This window comes from Malus sylvestris, chromosome 3, assembly GCF_916048215.2.
Source record: "Malus sylvestris chromosome 3, drMalSylv7.2, whole genome shotgun sequence".
Lineage (NCBI taxonomy): Eukaryota > Viridiplantae > Streptophyta > Magnoliopsida > Rosales > Rosaceae > Malus > Malus sylvestris.
Genome location: NC_062262.1, coordinates 14,081,126 through 14,095,482, shown reverse-complemented (window position 1 = coordinate 14,095,482; position 14,357 = coordinate 14,081,126). Strand labels below are relative to the sequence as shown.

At 38.4% G+C, this 14,357-nt stretch overlaps 1 long non-coding RNA gene across 1 annotated transcript; it reads left to right on the top strand.

Moving 5' to 3' along the window:
- Positions 1-12,506: 12,506 nt before the first annotated feature.
- On the top strand, positions 12,507-13,125 carry LOC126616909 (uncharacterized). Its single transcript, XR_007621293.1, has 3 exons — positions 12,507-12,574; positions 12,652-12,784; positions 12,901-13,125. It is a non-coding gene; the product is annotated as an uncharacterized LOC126616909 (long non-coding RNA).
- The last annotated feature ends 1,232 nt before the right edge of the window (positions 13,126-14,357 follow it).

Genomic DNA, 14,357 nt, shown 5'->3' with positions numbered 1-14,357 from the left:
TATGGTAAAACCCAAGGTGGGATAAAAACCCATAGACTAAGGAGAAACGTGAGAAGTTACATTAAGTCAAAACTAAACATCTTTTGAACGCAAGTAGAAGAGCTCACAAGGGTATGACCAGCCCAGGATAGGTGTCTCGTCAAAACCTAATTAGGTAGCAAAAACCCAGTGGAAAAAATGCTCCTAATTGCAGGGAAAAAGAGTACATTACATTAAGATCAAGTGAGTATACTTCTGGATACTTTTCTTGAGTTTGACAGAACTTTCAAATGAGAACTACAAGCATTGCATATGAATAATTAGGCATACCATTTCCTCGGACAAGCTTCTTGAAGGTTGACTTCAGTAGTGACGTCATGTAGAGGTTGATAAGGTTGTTCGAGATCAGTTTGCATGACTTCAATCTCTTGATACTTTGCTAATGTGGTGTAGATGCTTCGTTGATGTATCATGTCTTAGTCAGGTAAATACATGCGGCACAGTCTTCATGGATTGTCACTGGGACTCAACAATAGATGAAAATAGCAAGTACTTTGACTATGCTTAACAAGAGATCTCAACCATGTCTCACATGTGGCGTAGTGAAGTGAGGTGAGTCTTGGAATGATTCGAAGATTTCGTAACTAAGGTCATATTGTGGACCTCAAAGATATTGCAATATCGTTAACGATAAAGACATAACCATTCGGGGATGTGCCTTATGCGGATTTGATAAGTAACCAGCGTTAGCATAAAAAATAAGGCAAACATCATTATGCAGATCAAGGGGGATGGATCAATTTAGGATGCATTGGGATTAGCCCAAATCCGTAATACTTCCAAGGTAGTGGAAAAACGTCTTTAATACAATTCAGTGGGTGCATGTAGGCACAGTGCTGCATCTTTGCCAATAGATCAACAACGAATGAGATGTCCTATCTAATTGTAATGAGCCAAGTACAACAAAGCACAACATTGAACTCAGATATGGAACTTCGGATTCCATAACCTTTTCAAGGGTCTTATTTGCATATAGTGTATGGAAGATCATAGGTATACTCAAAGGTAACACCTTCGGGGTGTAGTTTGACTAGTATACCAAAGTACGTTAGAACAACGATTGAACTTTAGGTCAAGGCATAAATGAGTTTTCCCAAGATCCATCACCTCAAATTCTGTCTTCAGGTGCGAGGCAGTTTTCTCTAGCTTTTCCAGAGTCTTAGTGAGATTCATGTCATGGACATAAGCTATAACTCTAGTAATTCGGAATAAGACTTCATAGTTTAACACGCAAGGACATTCATTCATATCCTTGACTGATCAAATAATCACTTAGATGGGTATACCACATCTGCTGGGTTGTTTCAACCTTAAAGTGAACGCCTCATACGAGTTGAGAGGGTGTTCTGTGGTTTGGAACTATTTGAATCAAGTCTATGTAATTCTTCGGGAAGTTACATATAAATCTTCATACATATATCCCCATGGAGAAACACTAACCACATTTATAATGCTACAATCAATTACATGGTGTTTGAGAGAAACCTTGTGCCATAAGGCATGCATCATATCGTACTATTTCATTCAACTCATTACACTTCCTTTCCCACTAATAACACAACAAGGTTACCTTGGGTAGTGTAGGAACTATAGGTCCAAACATACCTTGGTAAGGAATTTAACCTGGATTGTGATTTCGGTTGTACAATCAGTTATACGTTGTCACTAATTGACGGAACTCAGTTCGATATGATCGCTTTTCATTTATGTCGTAGCTACCATATAAGTGAAAACATCATCGATGATAATCTCATTCCAATTCCATTATCTCATCCAAACTAATATACTAGACCAAGAACTTAAAGTCTCGGGATTAATCCGGATTAATCTTATGAGATGGAAATGATTTAAGATAGCGATCGAGTATGGATTCATTGTGTGCCATAACCTTCCTCTTCTAGGGAAGTGAATCCTATTAACCGAGTGATATGTCGTGCTTTAGGCCGAGATAGATTGATTGGTTATCCGCTGAGGTACCGGGTCGTCTAACAAGGGCGACCAATTCGTCCTTCAGGGGCGGCACATCCTTCGGAGATGTAGACTCGAGGTCTGTTAAGTACATATATCCTTGTAAGCATGTTTGCAGATGGTATATGGTTTTGTCACTTTAGCTAGATCAAAGGAATGCATCTAGAGCAACATTTTGAAAGCTAAAATTCATCGCACTTGTTTATCATACTTATGCAACACGGGGATCGAGATGAGACATAGTGGGCAATGTCCACAAAAATTCACGTCAATCTATAGGAACATTGATGTTCTTATCTCCTTTTAACGGTGGGAAGACTGTCTCATTAAAGTGACAATCCGCAAAATGATCGATAAAAATATCACATGCAAGGGCTCTCAGAGCGCTAGTACGAAGGAGAATCATAATCGACAAAGATTCATAGTCTTATTTGAGGACCCATATTGGTATGTTAAGGCGGCGCAACTTGGCACATAGAATGCACACCCAAATGCGGAAGTACGAAATGTCAGGTTCGTACCCATTAACCAATTGTAAAGTTGAATAGGTTGGGTGGCAATAGGCCTCAAGGTGGACCATCACAGCTATGGACAAGATTGCATAGCCTTAGACATAAACCGAAAGCTTGGTGCATTCACCAAAGTCCACGATCATTTAAATTATACTTTATGATCACTCTGCGAGGTTATTTTAGGGTGAACATGGGAATTCGATGTCCAATTATAAATTTGAAAAACATACAATACTTATCGAAAACCTTCAATATAAACTCTCCAGCATTATCTAGTATTCTAAACTTTATGAGATAATTAGGATGGTGAACCTTTAAAATCGGCCAGGAGGTATAACAACAATGTGTGGGACAAACATGTGACCAGTTTGTCGATTCATCAACCAAAACCATAAGTATTTATATTGTCCGTATTTTGGTTGGATTAGTCCACATATATTCCCTTAAATCCATTGTGAAAAAGGGTGATTTCGTATCCTTGCAAGTGATGAAATAGAAAATCAAATTCCCCAATGAACGGGCTTGGCAAAGTGTGCTTGTAAGCACAAGATCTTTACTTTGGGTAAGGAGATGCGTCGTGGCATCATTGTTCGACCTAAGCGTCCTAAAAGGTCGTTCCAAAGCAAGTAAACTGCTTGAATCACCTGGCTGCAAGCCGACCACATGTGGCATATCCCAATTGAGAGGCAGCCCATTAGCCCCAAAGAAAAACTTCAGGCACATTTTTGGAGGTGGTGCAAAGATATTCTACTCTATTTTCTTTAATGGTTTCATTCATGATCATTGTTCTCTCGAATATCCTTAAAACTCAACGATGTTCTTCCAGATCGGGGAGAATATAAGGTCTATTAAATGGTAATTTAGTACCATTTATACAATGAGGAGTGTGCCAATACTCTTTAATCAGATTGGATAGACCTGAAGTCGTTGCTAGAGATGTGTTTTAGATATAAAGTTAGTATGCGTAGTATCACATTCATCCAGACAATTTTTTTTTTGTCGAAACATTCACCTAGACAACTAACCTCCCCACATTCGTACCTAATCATGTGTTTAATTGAATTTGGTCACATGTATTAAGAACATGATTCAATTAACTCATATTCGAGGACAATATCGATAAGATTATCCAAAACTAAAACAAACACCAAAAGTGAATCCAAGAACATAGGAAAAGTAAATCAAAATTTACTAAGGTGGATTTGGCCAACATGGCAATTCATGTCAAAATTTTGCTCTTTCAACGGTGTTTAGTGGAGCAAAATTAGTCTCACATATTGACTACTAAAATGGTACTCCTCAATGACATTGGCAGGGGCACAAACAGGTGCATAACCAATGATCTATTCCATCGAGACAGAAGTAGATGCTCCAGGGTTAAGGTTCAAGAACAATATCCCTTATTCTTGAAGTTTTAAGTCTTAGGTGCCAAGGATCATGTTTCAGGCATGATGCCATACCTTGACAAGCCTTAATTCTACCATATGTTGTAAAAACAAACCCAAAAGTGGGTGAGAAAGACGAACGTGTTTGAAAGGTTTCAGCCAAAGTTGGAGAGATCTGTTTGGTATGCCTCTGCTGAAGCAGAGCTTATATGTCGGTGGGCCCATCCAAAACTGGGTATCACCATTTGGAAGACTTCAGCCAAAGTTGAGTATCTACCATTCTCTACAATGCGTCAAGAGCTGAACATGTTGAACATTTACATCACTAGAATATGAAATATTAGAATCTTTAGTCATAGCTGCCAATATCTCATTTGAGGGATGTCCCAATATGTGATGCCACATAGATGATTTTACAACTTTTTCCAATAAGACAAAAGAAGGGAATGCACCTTGATTCAACAAAGTTGGAAAAGAAAAAAAAACATTACAGGAATCTTAAACACTTCATTGTTGCTATTATTTCCGCAATAAAGTATCACCCCGCTTGCCTTGTTATGCACCAAGAATTGAACATCATCACATAAAAATCAACTGTGATTATCTTTACTTATCAGCTTCACTGGCAGTAAGTTAATTATCACTAATAATATTTTTATCTCTATCATAAGAAACTACTCTAGTCAAGACTGTGAAATCAAGACTTATATGATGTGAGGCACCTATGTCCACATTCAATGAATCAGATCCAGGAAAAATCATGAGGACTTTGAGATGTCAGCACATACGAAAGGTAGCAAACGATCTCCTTGAATAGCAAAGAAGACATTAAAGGGCCGACCTTGATTAGCATATGAAGTCGGAGAAGAATAGCTTGGAGCAGCAAACCAAGTATTAGGATTAACACCTTGAAATACATAATTGACCGAAAAATGTAACAAACGGTTAAGTGCCTGGATAAGCATAGTTACCTCTATGCCTACAGTTAATAGTTATGTGTCCCCTCTTACCACAAACTGACACTCTTGGTAAGGTTAATTATTGTCCCTTCATACATACTTAGCTTCTGCAGTTGAGCAAATTTGACACTAAGGAGTAGTGTCATATCTTGTGAAAGTGTTGCCAAACTATGATTGCCAAGTGTTGACTTGAGTCCCTATTCGAATAGGAATATAAATACAAATATAATTATTTGGTTGTGTTTCCTAGTTAGTCTAGGAGTCATTTACTTTCCTTGTGCTACAAAATGTGCGGCTGATGTATTTAATTTATATGTCTCATCCGAGAGTGAGAAGAAATAACTCTAAACCCTAACCCTTGGCTGCCGACTTAGAGTTCTTGTTGGCTAGAAAAATATAAACTTGCTAGACCACCAAAGTGTTATCTCGAAACAAGAGTCACACTTGATTTAATCCTAGAAAACTAAATCATCATGACCTCACAATTTGTTGCCTTCAATGGCTGAAAACCATGCCATGCATACCAAAGTTGCAGATGTTGGGCAAGCCAAAGTTACGGACGTTGACCCTATTTTTTTTTTTTTTTTGCGCTAACCTCCAGTATGAAAGAATGTGGGTTTGCCGAGTCTGGAGCCCAAGTTTCCAATGGTCCGAGAGTAGGAGCTGATAGTGGTAGACTAGGCATAGGCCTGCTTACTCCCAGCACAGAAGTCTTGAAGCAAGAGACATCTGTTAAACATCCTAAACCCATGTCTCGAAACAAGAGACCAGAACCTCCCTTTAAAATCCCAAACCATGAAATTAACAAACCAAAGCTATTACTTGCCATTGCTATGGCAGACAACGGAGCCCATGGTCTACTTAAGAAAAGTTTCACTAATACCAATGCTAGTGCTGCCAACAAGCCATTCATAGATCCACCAACAGGAAGGAAACAGGACATGGACTCGGATAATTTGGGCCCCCAACTATCACTCTTGAATTTGATTGCTTCCCGTGAGCAATCCAATGATCCAAGTAACACAAGCAAAGCCTTAATTGCATCAATTGATCTTGATACAGGTTGGATCATTGACTCTGGAGGCACTGATCATATGACTTATGACCATACTTCATTTAATTCTACAACGCCACCACCACAGGATAGTATTGTCACTGCTAATGGAGGTGTTACCCCGGTTACAGGGGCGGGTTCGATAGCACTCACTCCTACTATCTCATTTTATAATTGCTTACTTGTTCCCACACTTTCTAGCCATTTATTATCAATGGGACAAGTCACCGAGCAATTAGACTGCGTTGTGCTAATGTTTTCGTCTTTCTGTTTACTTCAAGATATTCAAACTCAAGTGATCATTGGGCGTGGTACTAAGAAAAAGAGGTTATACTATGTTGACAATGTTGCACAGAGCCGTGTTCATCAAGTTCAAGGTCGTAATAGTGGAAAGTTGAAGACTGCTCAGTTGTTGTGGCATTGTCGTCTTGGTCATGCTTCCTTTGGTTATCTATGGAAATTACTTCCGTCATTGTTTAGTAATATTTCAAATTCTTCACTACAATGTAATGTTTGCACATTAGCTAAAAGCCACCGTGCTTCATATTCTCCAAGTTTTACTAAACAAACAGTTCCTTTTGAGTTAGTTCATTTTGATGTGTGGGGACCATCTTTAGTTACTACTCAGCATGGAGTACGTTGGTTTGTAACCTTCGCTGATGACTACACTAAGATGACTTTGTTATACCTCATGAAAAACAAAAGTGATATGGGTGGCATCTTCAAAATATTTTATCTCATGATTTACACTCAATATTCACTCTCAGTTAGAGTACTTTGGTCTGACAATGGTGGTGAATATATTAATCAGGATATGTCTCAGTTTTGTCAAGAAAAGGGTATCCTCCATGAAACTACTTACCCGTGCCCTTCTCATTGGTGCGGGTGCACGTAAGACTTACTAGGCCAATGTGGTAACTTATGCCATTTATCTCATGAACCGAATGCCATCACATGTTCTCTATTTTAGAACTCCCTTAGCTATGCTTACTGATCATGTCTTTTTCCCTTCCACCCTTCATCTCGAACTGCGAGTTTTTAGGTGTGTGGCTTATGTCTATCTTCATAAAAATCAATGGAGCAGGCTTGATCCACCTATAGTGCGATGTGTTTTTATTGGCTTTAGTCTTCAATAGAAGGGGTATAAAAGTTATTATCCCCCTACTCAACATGTATACATCATTATGGACATGACATTCTCCAAAGATGAACTTTTTTTTTCCGCCCAACCTTTCTCTTCTGGGGGAGACAATTGGAATGGAAGAATATGGATGGGTAGATGTCTCTGGCCTTGTATTTGGGCCCATAGAAGGCAGTCCATCGAGTCGGCATACAATGATGATTATGTTGTAGAAGGCATCAACCCAACTGGCACTGTAGGTGGCAGCACCGAAAGAAATAAGAAAGAAGAAGGCCCAAGTGGGCACGAAAATGACAAGGAAGAAGGCCTAAGTAGGCATGGTAACCAAAAAGCCCCAAATGGGCATGATAATTATGGGTGTCACACAAATGCTGTTGCAGATGATAACAGCCCACAAAGCCTAAACGAGCGTGATGGTTCTTGGTGCTGCACCGAGAACAACCAGGCCGAGATAGCAAATGGGCCTGCTGCTGTCTCATGGACGAGTGAAGCCCAAGGCTTGGGTGTGGATTCCCATGAGCCCAACAACAACAAAAACAACTCATCTCAAACTTTTTGACTACATACCTTTGGTCCTACGGATCCTTTTTAAGGTAAGTACCTATTCATAATCTAATAAACAAATTTATGTATTGCCTCCTAGACAAAATCGAGGAAAATCACTAGACAAGTACTCTCCATAAGGGAAGGTATGATATTCAATCGCTAACTATGTCTCTACTCACCAACTCTTCCCAAAGTATTGTGCACTAGTCCAACAAATGAAAATTATTAAAATACCTATTAGAGTAGAAGAAACCTTAAAAGACCCAAAGTCGACGGAGGTAATGCAAGTTGAAACGGAGGCATTACAGAAGAATAAGACTTTGTGTGGTTACACTTCCTAAGGGAAAAAAATCGATGTGATGCAAATGGGTGTTCACCATTAAACATAAGGCGAACGGAACTATTAACAGATAAAAGGCAAAGTTAGTAGATAAAGGGTATACTCAAACCTTTGGTATTGATTATCAGGAAACATTTGCTCCGGTGGCGAAAATGAATACCATTAGAGTTCTGTTATCACTTGCTGCTAATCTTGATTAGCCCCTAAGACAGTTTGAGGTAAAAAATGCGCTTTTGCATAGGGATTTAGATGAAGAGGTATACATGGATTTTCCACCAAGCTATGGCATTGAAAACTCCAGTTGGAAGGTATGTAGACTTTAGAAGGCATTGTATGGTTTGAAACAGTCACCAAGAGCGTGGTTTGGGTGATTTACTCAAGCTATGAAGAAGTATGGATATCGTTAAGGGAACTCAGGTCATACCTTATTCATCAAGTGTAAAGGTGGTAAGGTGACTTTGCTCTTTATTTATATGGACGATATGATAGTCACAGGTGATGATACAACAGAAATTAAACAGTTGCAGGGGTATTTGTCCTCCAAGTTTGAGATGAAAGATCTTAGAGGTCTCAAATACTTTCTGGGAATAGAAGTTGTCAAGTCTCAAGAAGGCATATACTTGTCACAATGTAAGTATGTATTGGATTTGTTGTCAGAAACGGGTATGTTGGCATGCAAACCAGTAGACACTCCGATTGTGCAAAACCACCATCTGGCAATTTATCAAGATCAAGTTCTGACGAATAAAGAGAGGTACTAAAGGTTAGTTGGGAGACTGATTTACTTATCTCTTATGAGACCTGATATTGTGTATGTTGTAAGTGTGGTAAGTCAATTCATGCATGCACCAAGTGAGGATCACATGACGACAGCAATGCGGATGGTTAATTATTTAAAAAGGGCTCTTGGAAAAGGTTTGATGTTCAAGAAGCATGGACACATGGAGGTAAAATGGTAAACTGATGCGAATTAGGTCAGGAATATTACTGATAAGCGATCTACGTCAGGTTATTTCACATTTGTAGCTAGTAACCTTGTCACTTGGAGAAGTAAAAAGTATAATGTTGTGGCAAGATCATCAGCAGAATACAGGGGAATGGCTCACGATATTTGTGAGCTTTTATGGCTTCAGATTTTACTCGTTGAGATAGGATTCAAGCCTAAGGGATCTATGATGTTGTATTGTGATAATCAAGTGGCACAAGAGATAGCTAACAATCCAATACAACATGATAGAACCAAGCACGTTAAGGTGGATAGACACTTCATAAAAGAGAAGTTGGATGTTAAGCTCGTTGACATTCCGTTTGTCAGAACGGAAGAATAGTTAACAAATATTCTAACACATGCGATCTCTGCTAGGAGGTTTCATAACTCACTTGACAAGTTGGGGCTAGGAGATATCTACGCACCAACTTGAGGGAGAGTGTTAACTTGAGTCCCTATTTGAATAAATGTAAATACAAATATAATTCTTTGGTTGTGTTTTCTAGTTAGTCTAAGAGTCATTTACTTTCCTTGTGCTTCAAAATGTGCGGCTAATGTATTTATATGTTTCCTTCGAGAGTGAGAAGAAATTACAGAACTGAGAATTAAACCCTAAACACAAACTTTATCTCCAAGAATTACCAAACTTGGGGCCATGGAATTTAGATTTATATCCACCAGGGCCTTTGGGTTTGTAAGTGTCATTTCTAAAAGATTTGTTCCCCTGACCTCCAAAATTAGTACCATTTGAATGAAAACCACTGAAAATGCTAGGATTAGAAATATAACCAAGTTGGAGATTGAGGTAGTCCCATATTAGAATAAGAACTAGTACCAGTAAAACCATATCCAAAATTCTATGGGAATTGAGAAAGTGCAGACATATAAGATGGAATTGAAACCGAAACACAAGGAAAAATTAGTGACTAAAGCCTACTCCTTGTAGAAATATCAGAGAGACGGGTCAAATACCCATTTCCAACAACACCGATATTGTCCCCAACTTGTTAATTACCACTTGTACAATTCATCAGGTGTGAGGTTTTATCACAAAATGTCTCGGTATTAGTTATAGTGGGTTTATGATATTTAAACTCTTATTTTCTCAGAGATATGGTCGATGTGAGATATTTCAACACCCCTGCTCATGTAGGACCCAATTGGTGGGTAACACGAGGGAGATCCATACATCAGCAACTATGTGGAGCCAAGGGACAGTTTTCCTTTTGATGCAACAACAATTGTTCGATTTCTAACGGTCTATTGATTAAGACTGGTGGATTTCCAACGGTAAAAATAATTTAAAATATTTTGGGCTATGCCATGTGACGTCTTAGATTCTAAAAAAAAACTAAAATATTCAACGGCCAACATTAATCTAATTCTAAAAAATCCAAAAAAATCTTAAAATTACCAACAAAATTTAAAAAATTATTATAAGCATTAAAAAAAACTTGCACAGTTTACATTTAAAAAAATTTAGAAAGTTCAACACACTTGCAAGTGAAACATTTTAAATTACGACGACAATGATATGTAAAGGATAAGACGAATAAAAACATTAAAAATAAAAATATATTTGTGAATAGTATTCGCTACTGCCATTGTCCTTCCAAATTGGCAAACTTGCACAAAGGCAATTACTGTTTAGAGTGAATCGTGAGGGCAATTTCATTGTCCTTGCCCTCCAATTGCCATTGTTCTCCACCAACTGGTGGAGATGCTCTTAGAGTGGATAAGCTTGCACAAATGCAATTATTGCTTAGAGCAACTCCATCTCCCCAGTTAACCTTGCAATTGCGTGATTCAATTCCCTTACACCAACAAAAACTACTTCAGCTTACCCAAACCAATGGGACTATTCAATGGCCCAACCCCTCAGACCAAGCAATCGAGCCATTTTTGCCTGCTTGTCTGCCCAAGTGGATCCCGAATGGAGAAGGAGTAGACAAGGGGGCCACCCCATGTGAAGGACCAGAGCCAAACTACTCAATTTTGATGCAACAACAATTGTTGGATTTCCAACAGTAAAAAAAATTTAAAAAATTTAGGGTTGTGCCACGTGACGCGTTAGATTCTAAAAAATTGAAAAATTCAACGGTCAATATTAAACTAACTCTAAAAAAACCAAAATAAAAAAAAAATATTATAAGCATTAAAAAAACTTACAAAGTTCACACTTAAGAAATCTTACAAAGTTCAACACACTTGCAAATGAAACATTTTAAATTATGACGATAATGATATGAGGAGGATAAGATGAAAAAACATTAAACAAAAATATTTGTCATTAGTAATCGCCATTGTCGTTGTCCTACAAACTGGTGGACTTGCATAAGGCAATTACTGTTTAGAGTGAATCGCAAGGGCAATTTCATTACCCTTGCCTTCCAATTGCCATTGCCCTCCACCAATTAGTGGAGATGCTCTTAGAGTGGATTAAGCTTGCCCAAAGGCATTGCTTGAAGCAACCCTACTTCTCCAGTCCCCCTTGCAATTGGGTGATTCAATCCCCCCACCCTAACAAAAACTGCTCCAGCCCACCCAAATGAGTGGGGCTATTTAGTGGCCCAACGGCTCAGACCAAACAATTGGGTCATTCTCACCCGCTTGTCTGCCTAAGTAGATATGACGTCAACCATGTATATACATAATTTTTTTTGAGCATCAAGCGCATGGCCTTTACGTGCGAGTAGGATAGAGTGAGTGGACCAAAAAGTGTCGGTGGTATCCACGCTACAGGCGTACTTATGTTCTTTCCACGTGGGCTGTTGCATTTCTTAGATTCGATGGTCCATATTAATCTACCTTTTTTAATTCAAACAAAATTAAATAAAAGAAAAAAAAATCTAAAAAAAGGTTGAGCCCATGTAGCACAACATGGCTGTTGGATTGCAAAAAATTGTAATCTGACGGTCTATATTATTCATTTAGAAAAAAAAATTTAATTATAAAAGAATACAAAAAGTAAAAAAATCAAAATTAAGAGAATTAGAAATTAAACATAATATTATTAATTTTTTTTTTTAAAAAAAAAACAATTTTTTAATGTCATTGCCTCGAGTAATTACTACTCACTAAATTAATAACTGCCAGTTGTTAATTAGCCCGGGCAATTATCGGCCTAACGGATGACTGGTGAGCAATGACAATTGTTGGCAAGGGCAATAAAATTGTCTTACTATTCACTTAAATAGTAATTGTCTTTATGCAAGTCCACCCGTTTGGGAAAATGAAGGGCAAGAGCAAGGATAATTACTATTCACACGTATATTTTTTAATTTTTAATGTTTTCTTCGTCATATCTCCAAGTGTCATTATCGTAGTAGATTTTTGCTAAGATTCTTGATCATTTGTGTAATATCACGTGTTATTATCCATTAATAATATCTGGTCATATTTTTAGTAAGATTATCGACCATAGATGTTGTGCCACGTGTTATTCTTCATTAGCAATCTGCTCAGATTTTTAGTAAAATTCTCAACCATTCATGTTGCACCACGTATCATTATCCAATCTTATGATTTCTTCTTTTGTCTCCATAAAACCCTTTAAACCACCAGATCTACTTACACCAAGGATCCTCAATCCTCCCTACTCATCCTCAACCTGGAAAGGACATCAGTCCGTCAATTCCGCCTGTAAGTGCAGTCGTCTATTTTGATTTGAATTCAATTAAAAATGCACAACGTGTTAACATGTTTATTTATTCCAACAGGTGGTAGCGTCAATGGATTGGCTATAGATCTCTTAGTACCGAGGACTTGTTACTGCACAAGCTCATCGTGAAGAAATAATCTTGTCATCCGAGGGAGTTCGATTATTATCTCAACAGTCATACTGGCATTCAGGTATTTTATGTTTGTTGATTTATATATACCAGGTATTATATTCGTCTCCTATTCACTGCAAAATATGAAATCTTAAGTTTTGTTATAGCTTGAATTGATATCTTCCATTCGTGTAGGGAACTAACGGCCTACACACTACCATGTCATGCATGATGAAAACAAATTCTCCCTTGATTACTTGCAAGTGGGAACAGACAACCTATACTGGGTAACGTATGCCTTTTTATTTGGTTTTTGCACTTGAGCGATGCAATATGAAGATATGTTTTGTTGCTGACTTTCTGATTGTATGTCATATAACTTTATAGTTATAAAGTAATTCAAATATATTGTGACTAGAATTGTTATAGTTTTATAATTCCAGTTCTAAAAGTCTTCTAATTTAACTCTCTAATCCTCTAATCAGATATAGTAAGCCGCATTCTAAAAGAGTGAAATCATACATCATTGAAAGATTCACTTTCTTGAGGTTGTCCTCCCTTACACTCATTATTAGATCTTGTTTATACCATATTTAGGGCCTCGTATTTAGATCTCGTACAAATACTCGAGGGACTTAAATGTAATTATGTGATAAAGGAAGGGGCAAATATGTAATAAGTGAGGAGCCCTTATTCTATAAAAGGACTTATCACCCTCACAATTAGGGGAGGCCATTTCTGGAGCCTTCTCACCCCTCTCACATCCCCTCTCATATTCAGAGGTTCTCTTCCTCGTACTCTCAGAGAAATACAATATTCAGTGTGGACGTAGCCCAAACTTTGGGGTGAACCACGATACATCTTGTGTTATTTACATTTCTTGCAAATTCATAGTCGTATTTACGTTGTTCCAAGACCTCCGGTTTTGTGCATCAACATTTGGTGCCGTCTGTGGGAAGCGATACGAAAAGTTGTGTCGGTTCTTTTTCATTTTTTTCACCTCCATCGTGAATCTGCAAAAACCCAACAACCCAAAGCTTTCCCAAAAAAAAAACCCAGGAAACCAAATACTTTATCTCTCACTTGGCTATCCTCTTACAAAAAAAAGATCCAAAACACCAAAATTTCAAATACTCTGCAAATACGAGAGTGGTAACTCACTAAGTCTATGACTCGGCACTCTGCAACTCTCTGAGTTTCCTGTCCAACAATGGCTTTGGAGGACGACGACTGGGATTTGAGCGCCGAAGAATTCGACTCTCTCGAAAGAGACGCGTTCCAGAAACTCGCTCAGCAACGCGTCAACTCCGCTTCCACTTGTTCTTCCTCCTCCTCATCGTGTCCTTTATACGATCACCGTCAGGTGCACCAGTTTTTCCTTGCCACGAATAATTACAATAGCAACTGCAGCTCCTAGAGTTCCCTTGCCAAACCCGTTTCGAATTCTCTTCCGAACAAGCCCTGTAGCAGAGAAACGCAGGAAATGAACTTCTTGTTGAAATCCTCCCCCTCATCCTCCTCATCACGATCCACTCCTCACCAACAGCAAGCACCTCAACCCCTCAGCGACGCCACTTCCGTCAGAACCAATAGAACGTTTGGAATCATCGGCGCAGCGGATGCCACGATGGTAGTGGGCATTGAAGGAAACG